Source organism: Ambystoma mexicanum, chromosome 6q (assembly GCF_040938575.1).
Source record: "Ambystoma mexicanum isolate Mex_15411 chromosome 6q, UKY_AmexF1_1, whole genome shotgun sequence".
Lineage (NCBI taxonomy): Eukaryota > Metazoa > Chordata > Amphibia > Caudata > Ambystomatidae > Ambystoma > Ambystoma mexicanum.
The window spans coordinates 1393372568-1393384951 of NC_090937.1; positions in this window are offsets into that span (position 1 = coordinate 1393372568).

A 12384-nucleotide genomic window follows, 5' to 3' on the forward strand; every position below is an offset into this window, starting at 1 on the left:
CTATTCCTTTTGAAAATGAGAACTATCCTCCCCTGACCTTACTAGGGTATTGTAAGTCCTTTCCCTTTGCTGCACACCCACTGTCCCATATTCATTACCTTTACAACTGGGATGAGGACGGGGCAATTATGAATGATACTTGAAGTCAGTTTCACCACTATAGTATTGAGATAAGGAAGAGGATTATGGAAGATCAGTCATGTCCCAATAATAACTATAATTGTGGTCAGGCAAAGGACTTTCACCTGGGATCAGTTGAAAGCAACAGGTGCATAAAATGGTAGACCGAGAGAGGAGAAGGGGGAGCCTTCCTGATGAGACGGAGGCAGCTGTGAGGCGAGGAGCAGGCTGGAGCAGGACTGGCAGAGAGTACGCAATGTGTTGCCAAGTGGAGAGAAAGAGGGCCATGAGAGGGCCAAAGCACCTGCAATTACCTGAGCCATGTGAGCTTGAGCTGGGGAACACAGAAGACTCCCAACCACTGCCGGCCACTGCAGCAAGGATTTCTGATAGCGTGCGCTGCTCGCTGGAACTCCTGATGCTTAGCCGGGAGGAAAGTGGTACCGGTGAGTTTGAGAGAGGGAATTCTCATACCGGGGCACTCCAGAGGCAGGAATTCGACATTTGCAAGTAGCAATTCATCTAAAGCTCTTAGGAGTGGGGTTTGGCACTCCAAGAGAAGACAATTGAATACTGAAGAAACTGCAAAGTATTTTTTGAAATACCACAAGATTTATCGAATTCCCGAACAAACTGCAAAGTACCTTAGGAAATATACCAGGATTGTTTGAATACCGAATTGAAGAAAATATAAGGAAATAAAGTGAAAACACTGCACAAGTGAAAAGTGAATGATGTACAGTTGTGAACACAGTGAAAACTTGTTCAGAAGCATTTGATGAACAAGGTGGGAGTTCATAATAAACATTATTGAATCAAGCAGAAAAGCAAGTATGAAATACAAGTTGATGAACTTAAATGGACATTGAGAAAGCCAAGTGTGAAAAGGATTTGTACCACACAGTGACAGAGTGACTTCAATGCAAGTTGTGGCCAAGCCAAAAGACTGTCATTGTTAAAGCTACAATGAATGTGAATTACTGACACAGGTCCAGGGAGGAAAACCTGTGTTGCCTTAGGAAAATCAAGAGCATCACAAAGTGCCAAGGGTTATCGGTTGCGTGACCTGTAAAGGGTGGACCGTGTGGTCCGATAACGGCACCTAGACCAAGTAGTGCTACTGCAGAAAGAACCCAGGGAAGCCACAATACAAAGGTTGTGCTGCATGATAATTGCTGAAGTTAAAAAAAGCAGTCATTTCAACTATCAAAAGAGCCTATAGGATTACAAAGTTAAACCTGTAAGCATTCGTACAAGTCAAAAGGCTGATGGCAGATCTGTTGGAGGAGCTGCCTTCTGGCGAAGTGAACCCTGAGGGTTTTGTAAACTGTGTTTGGTGAACAAAACCCCAAGGTTTTTGTGAACTGTGTTACACTTGGTCACCGGAACCCAAGGTTTCTGAGAACTGTGTTGAACTTGGGGAAGAGAACCCTGAGATATTTTGTAACTGTGTTGAACTTGGGGAAGGGAGCCCCAAGATTGTTTGGAACTTTTTTGAACTTGGGAAAGGTAAAGTTGAAACCGAGCCAGAACTGTAAGAAGCTCATAAATGTACTTTCAACACGGTTACTTTTAGTGCTGACATCCCGACACATTGCATAGCTGTAGTTGTGAGGGCAAGTATAGGTTTTGGACGCAGATAGGTTTTGAGTTGAACTTAATGACACAGACTGGTCTTAGTTTCTTTAGGTAGAGAATTCCAAACTTATCATAGGGCAAGTTAGACATTACGCCATACTGACATAAAGACCAATAAAGTGTTTCATTAAGAAAAGTGAATCTGCTGTCTGTGCTTTGCCCCATGATGCCTTCACAAAGGATCCATCCATGGGAGTTAGATTAGAGGTCTCGAGCTGGTAACATGTTATGTCCCCTAAGAAAATGGGCATCTGATTTGAACTTCCATGTGGCTCAGTAATTTATAAAAATTAGGCTCATTAATGTGGTCCTCCAGAAAGCAGGAAGGCGTACCGTGTGTGGGCAACAGAAAAGGGGGGAACGAGGATTAAAACGTCCCATGATTTGTGATACAAAGATCAAGAGACAATGCCAAAAAATCCAGATAAGTGCTGGGCAGGCATTTCTGGGGCACCTGCATGTCTGTTATCAAGAGGGGCACACTGTTATTCTGTTATTTCAAAGGGCCAATTTGACCTTGGAGTTGTCCATTGAGCTCATGCTAATGACCAGGTGACACCATGTGACTCGGCCGATGGAGCAGGTAACATCCCCCGTAACTCACCAATCCAGTAGCTGGGAACTCAGGCAGCAGACTCAGAAACCACATGTTACAGGGTAAGGGGTAGATTAGGATGTGTCCAATTGGTCAAGGGACTGTAAGGGCTGTTAGTATATGTATATAGGAGGTAGCCAATTAGGGTGAATATTGTTCATGTCATGAGTGACAATCTCATTCCTTAGTGCCAATGTACCTGCTTATAACTAACAGAGAACTCTGTGTCAGTTTGGTACCTTTTCCATGTTGTATATAACATAAACCTTGTTTTCCTTGCAAAGCAGTGCACCAAGCCTTTTTCCTTAGAGGAGTGTTTTAGTGTCTGGTTGTCCGGAAGTCTTGCCTTTCACCAATGCTTGTTGGTTCATGACATCCATGTAAAAAAGTACGGGTACTGCCCCACTACTTCGCTACACCTGCAACAAGAGAACGTGTTTGTTTGACCTGGCTTAAACTTCTGTCCCATTGTTCTACTTTCATTTAATTTTGTTTTTCCATTTTCAGGGAAAATCTAGTCCACGTTTGTTCAAATGTATTGAAAAGTTTCAAATCCCAAGCAAGGGGAATCATGCATTTAAAGGTATGAATCTCCCCCCATGTTAACCCAATGGGAGGGTTGGCTAATGCAAACTGATTCAAACCAATTTAATCTATTATTTCATTGATTCCAGTGGAGCACTTTAAGTCTTGTCAATCTGCTGATAGTTCTATTTTAACTTCATCATACCAAAAAATATTAATTTGGCAGGTGGTTCCTGATGTCTGTTTCCCAAAAGGAATTTCTATACGTGCAAACATTTCCATGGAGGTGACGGCACCCACAGGTGCTAACCCAGGAAACATTGTCACATTTGTAAAGACATGTTTTCTTTCATATTCCTTCCAAACTCATAGATTCATGTCAAAATCGTTACTGACACATTCATAAGATATTTTGGGCATCAGTGTGTGCCATCGATCTGTCGGTGACATTAAACAAAATCTCATATGCACAGCCTGAAGCAGATGTGATGACTAAGCCTGTAAAGTGTTCGTGCTATCAGCATGAGCTTAAAAACATAGCAAATATAGAAGCAAAATAAGCACATGAATCTTAAAAGTCAAGGAGAGAGGCTGCAAAAAAAGATAAAAACAAGCATCCTGTTAAAAATATAAACCCATATGTGCATTCAAACTCTAGTGGGTGGAATATGCACCTGCATCACGTACAAATCACACATATGTGGGTAATCACAAACAACCCCCTAAGCAGCAGGAGCAATTTTTGTCTATCACACTATAAGGTGCAGATGCCCCTGCTTCACAAAAATAAAGATTAAATAAGAAGCTGCAAGTCTAACAGATAGAACGTGTCATTATGAGTTTGGTAGTGTGGTATAAAAAGGGCAATGTTTCTGTGACCGCCACTTTTTTGTCAGTAGCAGAATTACTGCCAATGTTACAGCACCACAGAATTCTGAGTTTGACCTTGAAGTGGGAGATTTATCTCCAGCATCAGCATGGAGTAGGCTGCTGGTCACGTGACCAGGCCCTGCCACTCAGCTGCACGGCCCACCTCCAGTTTTCATGCCTTCCTAGCCTCTACTTAAGGACCGCAGGCTAGCTATAGCCAGATAGTGTTGAGTAGGCTGTTGGTCACATGACCAGGATCCTGCAACTCAGCTGCTCCGCCCATTTCCAGTTTTCGCACCATCCAAGCCTCTACTTAAGGACTGTAGGACAGGGCCAGGCAGACTGCAATGAGTAGGCTGCTAGTAACGTGACCAGGCCCTATCACTCTGTTGCTCTGCACACCACCTATTTAATTAGCCCTCCTAAGACATCCTCATAGTCGGTGTCAACAAAGAATGTACAAAGACAAGGACCTCACATGTATGTGCCTTATCGGGCCAAGGGCCTGACCCGTTATCTTGAATTTCGCCTACAAACTTATCACTACTACTGCTTCTCACCTAAAGACATCTCCATGTGTCTCCTCCCTCCACAGCCCATCCCCACTCTCACTAGGGTTTGAATGGGCAAGTGCCCTGATCAACCCAGGCAAGCTACCCTAGCAAACCTCATCAATATTGCACTTGCCTCCATCCAACACCCATGGACCACTTGCACATGCTCTCTCATGTTGATCAATGATCACTCAGTAGTCGCTCACGCTGCAGAGATCACTTACCTCATCTCGTACAAAAACCACAATGCCCTGCTCATCACTGATACTTGGTTTGCCCCATCCTCCCCTTCGATGTCCTCCTACCCCAAGGCTACTGCATCCAACATGCCGACCGGCCAGGAAGGGCATCCCTCACCTAGAACAGGCTCATTTGCATCACTCGCCTGCTAGTTCCCAAGGAATCCATCACCATCCACCTCATCTACAGACCACCTACACATGGGAGACTCTTTCATAGCAGACATCCCCAACGTACTCTCCAATGCCAAATCAGCAGATTCACATAATGTTTTTCTCTGTGATTTTAACATCCCTGAGTCACAGGCAGACAAACAAACTCAAAGCTATGATTTTCACACTAACCACTTCAAAGGACTTAAGCAAATTGTGCTTTTCCCCAAGCACAACAATGGCAACACCTAGACTTAGGCTTCACATCATCCCCCTGCATTACCTGTGCAGACCATATCCCACTTGTCTGGTGAGATCATGCCACCATCCCATTATCTGACTACAGCCCATAAAGATCAGGCTAAACACCCACTCCCTCAACACTGCTCATTCAAAACCTTCCTGGTCAAAGAGCTAGAAGTAAACTTTACAGACTCCCTCACCACAGGGAATACCTGAATTATTCAGCAACTCTGCTATGAAACTGGCGGATACGCATGCCACTCTAAAATCCAGCCGGACTATAACCAATGGTACACCCACGAACTAGCCTCCAACAATGCTCAATCAAAGCCTTAGAGAAATGGTGGCACAAACACCACGGGCCTCATTACGAGTCCGGCGGTAACCGCGGCGATAAAACCACCTGGTTACCGCCGGACTCGTATTACCATTCCGCCTCTGTGATTCCCAGAATTACCGGGGCATTACAACCCCGGTTTTCCGGGAACCATGGAGGCGGAATGGTGTTAATCCCCATTCCCATCGAGTCCTATGGGACTCGATGGGAATGGGGATCATGGAAACACTGGCAGCATCTCGTAATGCTGCCGGTGTTTCCTCGTCCGCCTGCAGGCGGGCGGTGTTAAACCTGCCAGGTCAGACCTGGCGGGAACATCACCTCCCGCCTGCAGGAGTTGTGATCGCCCGGCATGGAAACAACAGTGGCGGCGGGTTTACCGCCACTGTTGTTTCCATACCAGGCGATTTGGAATGAGGCCCCATAACTTGGGAGACCTCACCAACCTAAATTCTCTGCACACAAACTGTCGGATTCTGATTACAGAGGACAAAGCTGCTTACTACTCCACCACCATTGCAGTGGTCTCAAATAGGAGCAAATCCCCTTTTGAACTAGTAAAGCACTGTACCAAACCCTCACCTGACCCCAAGGTACCAGCAACTCAGGAAAAATGTGACAGAATCAACAAATGTTTGTTTGAAAAAATAGACATAATCTGAGAGGCTTTTGAAACAACCCATCACAGCACTAGCAATCCTGCACCCTCGCAGGGACACTGCCCCTCTGGACCAAATGATCTCATCTCTCCCCCCAGATCTCCTAAAAATGATTGGCTCCATCAAACCCACATATCACTCTGATGATATAATTCTAGCCTCCATCATTAAACAACTGATGGACCTGGTGTTCAATGTGCTCCTCAGCATCATCATTGCCTCCCTCACTGAACGATCATTCCTGGACACCCTCAAGAGTTGTTTCATATAACCTCTTTTGATACAACCAACCCTAGATGCAGACTATCTGGCCAACTATAAGCCCATTGCAATTCTCCAGTTTATTGGCAACATCTTGGAGAAAGTAGCTGCTACACCACAACTACTCACAGGAATTGAACAACTCAACCTCCTAAATGACTGTCGCTCAGGGTTCCGCCCAAAGTGCAGCATTGAGACAGCCACCATCCCAGTGGTGGATGATGCTCTCCAAATCACGGAGAAGGGAAACTCATGTCTATTTGTCCACCTTGATCTCTTGGCTGCATTCAACAACGTTTGACCACTGCATCCTTCTCTCCCTCCTTGCTGACAGGATGGAATTTCTGGCACTGTCCTGCACTGGTTTACTTCCTACCTCTTAGGCATACATCAGGCTACCCAGATGAACTTGTTGCATTCTCACCGACTCCAGGTCTCCTGAGGAGCTCCTCAAGTCTCCATCCTCTCACCAATCCTGTTGAACCTTTACAAGGAGCCTCTGGGCACTCTCCGCAAAGATCCCAATATAGCCATCCTCCAATTTGCAGATGATACTCAGTTGTACATGAGAGTAAATAGCACTGCAGGACATCATGCATCTCTGCAATTACCTAGCCATCATCCAGTCCTGAATTTCAACTTCCTACCTCAAACTAAACACATCCAAGACTAAATTTGTCCTCATAGGTCTGCCTGATAAAAAAACGTGTCCAACAATGGCTCAGTGATATGCACCTAGAAGGATTTGATCCCCAACTCTCAGACTCACCAAAATCCTTAGGCTTCATCATTGACAGCAATCTGCCCTTCCAGAAACACATAGCCAAGAAGGCCCAAATAGCCTGGCTCAGAATATTTACCCTTCGAAAAATAATCCATCATCCTGCGGCAGGACTTCCAGACCGTATTGCAGGCCTTTGTGGTCTCGTTCATCCATGGGGGAAATGCTCTCCTGACAGGGATTCCAGCTGCTCAAATGGCTCCCCTAAAAGCAGTCCACCATGCTGCAGCACATCCTATTATGGGAGCACAGATATTTGACAGAATTACCCCCATCCCACATGAACTACATTGGCTTCCACTCCAAGCCAGGATCCTGTTTAAGACTGCATGTATCATCTACAAAGCCATCACGAGTAGCACACCAGCATGCATGGTGGTTAATCTCCACATATCTAGAGCCACATGCTCCTCACTCAGCAAATTGACCAACTGGCTTGTATCACAACTCGCCCACAAAGAGAGGACCCATAAACACTCCTTCTCTCGTCATGCACCCACCCTCAGGAACATCATCCTGGTGTTGGCTCGGAATGCTCCCACAATTCTACAATTTTGCGAATCTCTCAAAACATGGCTCTTTCAAGAACACCTGCCCATGGACTAATTCCAATGGACACACATACTGACCCACAGGCCGCACAGTACTATGCTACTGTTAAAAGATGACAGCCAAAACTCTGTACAGCCCTCCTCTGCTCTCAAGCTAGTTCTGGCTTTAAAAAAATGTAATTAAACATTTTAAAAATGAAGTCCAAAAATCTGTGGAATTACCATGGTGGAATTACTGCTGATCATAGTAATACCACCAAAATCCTCATGGAGTCCTATGGACTCCAAAAATGGGAATTAACACTGACTTTTACTATTATTATTATTATTAGGGCATTTATTGAGTACAGACACTGCTTCAGGAAAGAACACAGTGCTTTACAATCATAGGAGGAGAACATGGTGTTAAGTGACTTCAATTCAGCAATCCCACTAAGTCAGTGCCTCGTCTGGGACGCCCAAGGGAAGCCCTTATATATATATATATATATATATATATATATATATATATATATATATATATATATATATATATATATATATATATATATATATTTTATGACAAGTTATACTCTGGATGATAAACCCTTATATAACGCCCCTCTCTTTGAATTCCCCTGACCTCACTGAGCCAAGAAGTAGGTTTGTTTTGCAATTTAAAAGATTTATTGAATAATTAAACTATATATATATCACACTTTTATAAATAAATTGATAATTGATAGCACACTTGTGAATATGAACAGTAATCAGCAATAGGTAATCCTACAGTAGCACAGTTCTTGGTTACTTATGAATAAGAACAGAGGACTAAGGTAGCAGAGAATGCTTTATATGGTTCAAGGAAATGCAAGGTGGGACAGAATGCAACACAGAAATAATTTGATATGATTTCAGCAAAAGATAATATGATGACTTTTTCTCAGACAATTCACTCCCCCCTATGCAATGTAAGGAGATGGAAGTAACACACAGTCTTCAGGAATACAATCACAGTACAATCCGAATTCAGTCCCCCCCTAGCAAGCTTAGATCACAGGGATGATTTTAAACACAGACAAAGTACTTTAAATGTGGTATGCAAAGAAGGGAAAAATAGGCTAGAAATGATTTTAATTCCCTATAAGAGATTCAAGGTGGGTGATAGCTACTTTAAATTAGTTCAGGATTACTTTAGCAATGCTCTATGAATGATTGTCAGGTTGCAAACGAATTTCAGCAAAGGAAAGCAAGAAGCTGCTATTTTGACAAGTGAAGAAATTTGAGCCAAATCGCAAATCGCGGCACTTTTTCCGAGTGCGTCGAGCGCGATTACGGAAAAAGTATAATGGATAGAAAGTCAGTTCTGGGTTTGTTGGAAAGCCTAGAATCTTAGCTTTAAAACTCGCTCCTAGCACAAACGGTTCAAGAGATACGGACGATTTCGTGAAGGTAGCTTTTCAGAAATGAAATAATGATTCAAAATGGCAAATTACACTTTTACAGGCTTAAAATCGGAGAAGGGACACACAATTCTATGTTGCAGTTTTGGACAGGTTAAATGTTTTGAATCAGATTATTTTAAGCTAAGAGATGGGTTCTGCACAGTTCTAGCTGAGTACTGACACTATGAATTTGAAATAGGCCGTCAGGGTCTGGTCAGGTTGGGACTGGACTCCAGGCGGTTGGTTCTGAAGTCACAGCTATCTGGGTCAGCTCTGCTCTGCTGATCTGGTCTGGATCTCTGGTTCTGCTCACAGCGATTTGGTCTGATCTCTCTGGATACAGAACTGCTTTCTGGCTCTACTATCGCTTCTGGCAAAAGTTCTTGGCAAAGGATCCAACAGCTCGCCCGGCTGCAGAATAGTTTGGTTGGATTGCTGGATTCTGAAGGCCTGCTGAAAAAGGATTTAGCTGGTGGTCCAGGCCTCTCTGCTTTAAGTTCTGGAGTGAAGTTCTGGATCAAGTGGATTCTGGATTCTGGAGTTCTCTGTCAGAGTGCTGCGCAGGAATTCAGTTGAAGGTTAAAAAAATGTATGTCACTGTCTGGCTTCCAGTGGCTCTTTTTATGTCTTTTGAAAATGGGTGTGGATGCTAACTTTCTGTGCCCACCCCACTCATGATTTGATAGGTCAAGGATTTCTCTTTGACCTGATTTGAGAAGGGAGCAGTGAGTCATCAGGTGTCATCTTTATGGCATACAGAAAGAACACTCCCCTTTGCTTTTACCTTAGAAAATCATTTTCATAACTAAACACATTTCCCAGATACACAAGTGGTTAACATTACATATACACATCATATATCACATAAGGTAGTTTCTGTTCCAACTCTGATGTTTCTAAGAGCTTGGATTAAGAAATGACAACATTTTGCGCTTTTTGGTTGGTTTACCAATATTGGATTTTTACCAAAAATGACACAGATGTACACCGCCTTTCTACACATATTCCAGTAAATTTTCATTTTTCTAGCGTGAACCCTGTGTCTGCAATCTCCATAATTCATGGGGTTTTGCCTCAGAACATGGTACAGAGTTCTAACACCTCTTAAAATGTGCACAGAAAAATCACAAGAATAATGATATTAATTATATAATTTTGACAAGTCCGTACTATGAATTATCAATCTTTTTTTAAATTATGCTCTCGCCCAAAGGGGTGTGGTTCCCCAAAGCACATGGTGGAATTTCTGGTTTGTCCACTTCCTCCAACTCAAGTTGCTCACAGAGGCACTACCCCTCCCTGTTTCTCTCAAGAAGAAGCCATTTACAACCCCCCTAATTTAACATTTGCCTGAGCCAAGGAAGGCTCATTGTTCAGTTTCCTGCAGTCCCCAGCTGCTCCTCCCCTAATCCAATCAGGGAGGTGTCATCTCCTTTTGGTGGGGGCAGCAGAATGTAGCCAGGCCTGGGAAGAGTGGCTGAGCAAGTTTCAACTCCTGTCGGGGGTAGTTGCCGAGCAGAATTCACTCTCTTTAAGCCAGGCTTCAGCTAAATGTCACTTTTGTTCCCAGTTTTTCTTCATCCAAATCAAACTTACAATTTTTACACATGCAGCTAGAACGCTGATTCTAAGTTCAAAACTATGACATTTAACATTTGCAAACTATGTGACACTCAACAGTAGGTCACTCAATTATTTTAAACATTTAGATTTGAGTGTCTTTCAGTCCAATTTAACTTAGGCTGCTGACATCCACAGCTCAGCCAGTTTCATTATGAACATTATTTTAGGCTCTTTCTTTTCCCAGATTTTATATGCACACAAGACTACATTCTGCCAACTGTCTGCTGGTGTTCAGTGAGATTTTTGAATATATTGCAATGTTTAAATTAGGCATTTTTACCTTGCATTTCAGAGAAACAAAGGTGATTTCAAAGTGCTTTTTTGAGCCAACCGGCACTGCTGTTTTTCCTTTTGCACACATTTCACCCATGGCACTCCTGGCCCATCACGCTCGCACTGGTGGGTGGTAGGTCAGGCGACCATTTTGGTGTGCGCAAAAACTGCGCGGTTTTCCTGGATCCTGGCGCAAATGTGGGCTTTTCCGCCATCTTGGATTTCCTAAGCCCACAGCACCAAATGTTGCAGCATAATAACTCGAACATGGGTCAAAACCCCTGACAAGCCCCCCCACCTGACTGCCCTTTGATTTCGAGTCGAGGGGAAGTCGGGTGCAAAGGATGTTTTGATCCATGCGCTGGAATGTCTGCATCATCTTCTTCTGATTCCGCAGATGGCACAGTTCAGCATTTTCCTTCATCAGGGTCGTTCGATCAGTTCTCCTTGCCGGTCCTGATGGGAGTATTAGGCGGTACCCCGGGCCCCTCGGATCTTTGCTCCCGGTCCCCAGGTCATCTTCCGTGGTCAGTCTCCATGGTTTCATCTCTCCTAGGATGATAAAGCAAAGCAGCAATGCACATTCCTAGACATTTTTCCACCACTATTAATGGTGCGGCAAACATATACATTTTATACATCAGGATACATTTTGCAGTCTTATTTTAAAAACAAGATATAACAGGATACATTGGCATTTAAGAATCATAATATTTTAGAGACTGTATGTGGGATATTTTAGGGTTGGAACTGAATTACTCTGGAGTGGCCCCCTCTGGGATTCCAGAGGATTCCTCCAGTTGTTGCAGAGTGTGCCTGGGATGGCAACAATTTAGCTGATTGATGTTGACCCACTTGTCTTCCCCCTCTTTTGGAGAGGCGCACGGTGTGTGAGGGATGATGGCTGAAATTGTGCACACACAAGACACCCCTTCAAGTATTGGTCGAGGTCCTGCCCCATGTGTGGCCAGTATGCAACCTCTCTTAAGATTTCCAGTGTTGTGTGAAACCCCCTATGACCGGCTGTGGCCGCATCATGGCCGTGACTTAACATCAGGCTTCGGAATGAGGTAGGAACCACCCACTGATCATTGCCAGCTTGGGATTTCCTTACCAACAACCCGTCTTGGATTCGGAACATTTTTGGACATTTCATCAACACTCTAAGGTCCTCCTTCCCAATGTAATCAGTACCCGTCAGGGGAAAGTTCTCAGGGTCCTCAATGTGTTGGTAAAACTTACCAATTATTGGATCCCCCTTCTGAGCCGTAATTAAATCAGCATCAGGGGTCTCCTTACTCCATTGTGCAGTTGAAAGATCGTTGTGAGCCGTGACCTGGATTTCCCCCAACAGGTACTCAATCTCTATTAAATTCCCTTGGATGGCCCCGGTTTTGGCCAGCTGATCAGCTAAGTCATTTCCAGTTTTGTCTGGTCCCTCTACTTTGGAATGACCCTTGATCTTTTTCCAGTAGATGGTCATCCCATTCGATGTGACCAGATCATCAATGTTTTGTATCAACTTCCCATGTTTCAAG